Consider the following 6,000-nt stretch of genomic DNA (forward strand, 5'->3'; position numbering starts at 1 on the left):
TTCGAGAGTTATCCTCGATTTCTCTGGGATCCCATCATCAGATCCTGGTTTCCTTATCATGGTACCAAACTAGGGATATCCCCTTTCCAACAAAAAAAGAATTATCAAAATCGGTACATCCAGTAGAAAGTTATGCGGTATAATACAACGTAGGTCGACGAAAAAAGCGTCAAGTAAAAACGCATTATTAGATATAACTCAAAAAGTAGTTCTTACCAATTGACACATACCACCTTTCGATTAAAACAAAATTTGTCGAAATCGGTCTACCCGGTCAAAAGTTCTGATGTAACATAAATAAAAAATAAAAAAATACTTTAGAATTGAGAACCTCCTTTTTTTTGGAAGTCGGTTAAAAAATAATCAAAACAGTTATGATACAATACTTTATTTTATTACATAATTCATTTAGTGCGGAATGATTTAGATAACTTTGTAAAATTTGTGTTTAACTAAAAATATTGTATGATATTTATATACATACATTTGAAAGTCCGAAAATAGGAACATAACATATAACACATAAATATCTATACTATTCTTAATCTTAATTTAGCACCGCTTCATATATTAACGTCACATGTTTGTCTAATTTCATATAACCGAGTGATTACCTTCAGGTACAATTACATACCTAGTGTTGTTGTGAGTCAAGCTTTATTTTTATATACTCTTTTAGTATATTGCCATAACGTTGATTCAGGTGAAAACAATTGAATATGAATATTGACGTGTTTTTCAGTCAAAGTAACGAATAAATATCTCGCATAAATCTATGTTCAACGATAGTTTTATACGGTGATGGCTAAACTGGTACCTACTCGTATAACTGACTTATAAAATAATGACTAAAAAATTGTTAAATCTCAAGTAGACCTACCTAACAATTTAAGTAATGATTTACTTAATGTAGTCTTTACTTTGAAGATTCCGCCATGCTTCAAGACAAGTCTTCGAGCAATGCGTCCTGCCTATGTTAACATACGGAGCCGAGATGGAGACACTGACGGAGGGACTGGTCCACAAGTTTTAAGTCGCTCAACGTGCAATGGAACGGGCTATGCTTGGGGTTTCTCTCAAAGATAAGATTAGAAATGAGACTATCCGCGAGAGAACGAAATTAACCGACAAAGCTCACAGAATAAGCAAGTTGAAGTGGCAGTAGCCTGTCCTCTGTGTCGCAAAATCGATAGCCATCGGAACAGACGTGTTCTGGAGTGGAGACCACCTCTTGGCAAACGCAGTGTGGGGTGTCCTCCGGCCCGCTGACGATCTGCGTAAGATTGGCAATAGCACCGCTATTATTATACTTAAAATCACTACGCGAACAAAAGCTATTAGTTTCAAGCAGTATTGTGTTCCTGTTGGTGAGTAGGGTGACCAGAGGGGGGGGGGATTGGGGAATTGGTCGGGAACGCTCTTGCGATGCTTCTGGTGTCGCAGGCGTCTATAAGCTAGGGTAATCTCTTACCATCAGGTGAGTCGTACGCTTGTTTGCCGACCTAGCTATATAAAAAAAAAGTGACCGCAGGACTAACTTTTTCATACCAAAGATACCGCTGTCTGTTTTTCTCTATCGTCTGACGGTAAATCAAACATTGTCATCGGCTTCAGCCAGTGGCTTATTTTAAGATTCAGATAAGTTTGGTGAACCATATATTAAGGGATGAAAGCAAAATCAGACTATACAGCGTACAAACCGAACACGTATTTAATTATGGACAAACGACTATAGCATGCGTCCCGGCAGTAATGACACCATTGGGTGGCCTGATGTGGCCCTTGGCCGAAAAAGTGTGACAACCGCTCATCTAAGGCATTATCTCTACATTAAGGCTAATCAATAACAATTTTATTACATATTTTATAATAGTAAATTATATGTGCCACTCTCTTGTGGAAGTGGAAGTGGAGTTTAAAAACGAATATACAGTTACACCGATAAATAGAAAAAAATATATAATGTACCTACAATGTGCACTTCTGAAATAAGAACATATATCACAATAGAAAATAGTTTTTGGAACGAAGTTCCTTACGGCAGGCTTGACATTTGGCTGAGCGAACGAACTGTGATACTAAAACCGTAAGAAAAATATATAACGGAAGTGACGTAATATCAGTCACACGACTGTATAATATGACATTTGTAAAACTAAAATATTTAGTAATTTTATACTGTCGACAAAAATAAATAAAGACATATGTTTTTTTATTTCACTAGTTTGAATTATTATTATTATTATTATTTGTTTGATTTATTTTATTTTACGGTATTTGTTTTCTAAAATACTAAATTTTCTAAATACTTTTATGTAATTAATTAAAATCCAATCAACAAAATTAAAAAAAAATTAAAAATCAAGAACTAGAAAATATAGGTATATTAAATTCAACATTTTTTCAAATTGTGTTGCTTCTATATTATCCGAAGGAACTTCGTTCCTACCTGGTGTCCCATGACACCACATAATTTTTTGGTAAATTGACAGTGGTTGAATATAATTTTATAATCATAATATATAATATGTAGATATAAATTACGCGTCACATTGTTTGTTCGCGATGGACTCCTAAGCTACTTAACCGATTTTAATCAAATTTGCACACCGTGTGTAGTTTAATCCAACTTGAAAGGGCTATATTTTATTTTGCTAATAATAATAATTATATGTTTGTAATTTATTATTATATTTAAAAAAAAAATAAGTTGGTACGAAGTTCGCCAGGTCAGCAAGTATAATATAACTTAATTTTGTTAAATGAAGATTTGAAAGTACTTTTGAAGCCCACTTTTAATTTAAATATTAAATAGGCCTCGGAGATGTTTTAGCCCAGGGCCCCACAAATTCACGATCCACCCCTGGCTGTTACCTATATCACAAAGATTAAGTTTCGACGATCGTATGTACCTAAGTTAAAAAAAAGGTACCTGTTTATTTTCTCTATGTATTTAATTGAGTAACATTCAATGATTTAAACCCGTTGGTTAACTTTTAATTTCGTTGTTACAATTTAAGTGATTCAAACATCTAAATAATGTAATAACTTTAACAGATGTAACTGTGGTATTTTATGGCCTGCGAAGATGGAGAAAGTTACAGCTGTACGATAACATTAGAGAATAAAATAATTGCCATAACCTACAAAATGCACTTTTTATGTATTTAACTCGTTTTCGGATGGACGACACAATTTATACTTTCTATTTTTCTCCAACTCATAACGATATTCGAAAATGAAAGTGACTTTAATTATTCCGATGAGTAAATAAAAGATTCTTTATATAGAGTAAGTAATTTCGTTTCTTTTTTAGGAAGTTAAAGAACAAATTTAATTTCTCGAAAAAAGATTTTATTGAATTATGCCTTTTGCCATCTTTCAGTCAGTATGATACTACACTCATAAAATGATCGATTTTGGTAACTGATTCACGTTATTTTTGACCTTCTTATTTTATGTAAAGGTTTTACACAAATAAAATAAGTAACAAACTTGCATGAATTCACGCACTATCTTGGTGAGGCACTTTATTCCTTTTTGTACAATTTGGGTATTTTCTGTTTAAATGAATCATTTACATCAAGACGATGCCTTTAAAATGCCACTGTTTGATTTTAATATTATTTTTTATGAATATCACTTCTAAAATAGGTTGTTGTTAAATTTTAAATAATATTTGGAAATCTAGTTTACAAAAAAAAAAAAACAAATACCTGGCTCTAGTTTTATTACTTCCTACATTATAATGACAGCGTTCGGGCATTTTTTTTTTTAGGTTTTAGTAGGTATATAAATGGACACGTTTCCAAATTAACGTACCAATTATTTTCTATAATTGAGATTAATATATTAGATCTACTTATAAACAGTCCTTCCATTTGGATAGGTACACTTTCTCATCACTTATAAAACATCGCAAATACAAATCAGCTATAATAGATTACCGCATATCGAACATTTTGTCCAATATCAAATTTGCTACCAGTTAGAAAGCGCGGGAAAAACAGCGAATAACACGCGCCACACATACGAGTACATGATTGGCTAGTTACATTATTTGCAACGGTTGCAGGCTTTATCATTTTTCACTTGATTGATAAAATTATGACATAAATATTGAGAACTAATATATCAAATTATAAATTTATCATTGTATTATTTTCCTTTTTAACGATTGGTTATCTGCACAGTGGCGTAGCGAGCTTAACTCGCGAGGGGCACATTACCTTTTTAACCGACTTCCAAAAAAGGAGGAGGTTCTCAATTCGACTGTATTTTTTTTAAATGTATGTTACATCAGAACTTTTCACCGTATGGACCGATTTCGACAAATGTTTTTTTAATCGAAAGGTGGTGTGTGTCAATTGGTCTCATTTAAATTTATTTGAAATCTAACAACTACTTTTCGAGTTATATCTAATAATGCGTTTTTACTTGACGCTTTTTTCGTCGACCTACGTTGTATTATACCGCATAACTTTCTACTGGATGTACCGATTTTGATAATTCTTTTTTTGTTAGAAAGGAGATATCCCAAGTTTAGTACCATGATAAGGAAACCAGGATCTGATAGTGGGATCCCAGAGAAATCGAGGGAACTTCTTGAAAATCCGCAATAACTTTTTACTGGTTGTACCGATTTTAATTTAATCGAAAGCTAATATTTCACGTCATATGGTCACATATAAATTGTAATATTGAGATCCGATAACTACTTTTTGAGTAATCTTTGATAACGTGTAGTTCTTGACTATTTTTTCGTCGATCTACGTTGTATTACTACTCGTCGATGTAATTGAAGTCGGTTTTTTTTTCGTTTGCGAGCAAACACAATTATTAGCCCCGAAATTCGAAAACCATATAATATTAGGTATATGTAAAATACGCCAATAAATAAATAAATAAATAAAGTAAAATAAATAAATTCATCATCATAATAATAATCATCACATATCATAATAAATAATAATACCATCATAATAATATTATTATCATAAGATCACTGAATAATAGAAAAATCATGTATAACGCGAAAAAAAAAAACAAAAAATGTGCTTTTGAATTTAACTTCAACGTTGATTACCTTTGAAGGGAGTGAATTTAATAAAAAATGTTAATAAACTTTTTAAATTTCTTATAAATAAAATTCTCGCGTCACAGTTTTCGTTGCCATACTCCTCCGAAACGGCTTGACCGATTTTGATGAAATTTTTTGTGCTTATCCGGTATCTATGAGAATAAAAACCAATAGTCGTAACGATACACCACTTAATTATTAAGAGCTTTAACTTTCAGAATAATGTTTTTTATCATCATGAATGATATTATATATCATTTGACAGTATCATCAAAAAGTCTTTTTTGGCCCAGTCTAATATTATACAACATGGCATAAGTATGCTATCACCTGTCATGAGCACTGATGAATCACTATTTACTTTATGTGAATAGGCTATACTTAATAAGAGTAATACGTAGAAAAGACTTTTCAAAATTACACGAAACTCACGACTGATATGAAAATGTTTACTACAACTTAAACTCCACAAAAAAAAATTTAACGTATTGGTAAATACCAATGGAATTTTTCCTGTAAATTCCGTGTTTATCGACTACTTAGTATAATTTCCGACCGTCGAATAAGTAGGTAACCGTGGTACGTTACTTCCTGGATCTGTTGAAGTATGCGTTCGTACAAAATATTTTTTATTTTTTAAAGCAAAGTTTGTTTTATAACTTATATATAAATAGTGGTGATGACGAAGTGACTTTTATTTATAAGGATAAAATTTCCATACATTTCAAATTTTAATAAAATTGTGGCACAAAATGGCATATTGTGTGCGTGGACCTATTTTAGATCTACTAGAGAACGAAATTTTTATATCACATTGTATTAACATATCACTTAACATTACAGGAAATTTTTCAATTATTTGTTTGAGAAAAACATAGACCAAATTTTTTATTTAAATGTTTTCTATTTAAGAAAAAATA

General features: G+C 31.5%; 1 long non-coding RNA gene across 1 annotated transcript; it reads left to right on the forward strand.

The window, feature by feature from the left end:
• The first annotated feature begins 1,044 nt into the window (after positions 1-1,044).
• Positions 1,045-3,292, forward strand: LOC123654024. The gene is made up of 2 exons (XR_006743177.1): positions 1,045-1,277; positions 3,058-3,292. It is a non-coding gene; the product is annotated as an uncharacterized LOC123654024 (long non-coding RNA).
• The last annotated feature ends 2,708 nt before the right edge of the window (positions 3,293-6,000 follow it).

This window comes from Melitaea cinxia, chromosome 5 (assembly GCF_905220565.1).
Source record: "Melitaea cinxia chromosome 5, ilMelCinx1.1, whole genome shotgun sequence".
Lineage (NCBI taxonomy): Eukaryota > Metazoa > Arthropoda > Insecta > Lepidoptera > Nymphalidae > Melitaea > Melitaea cinxia.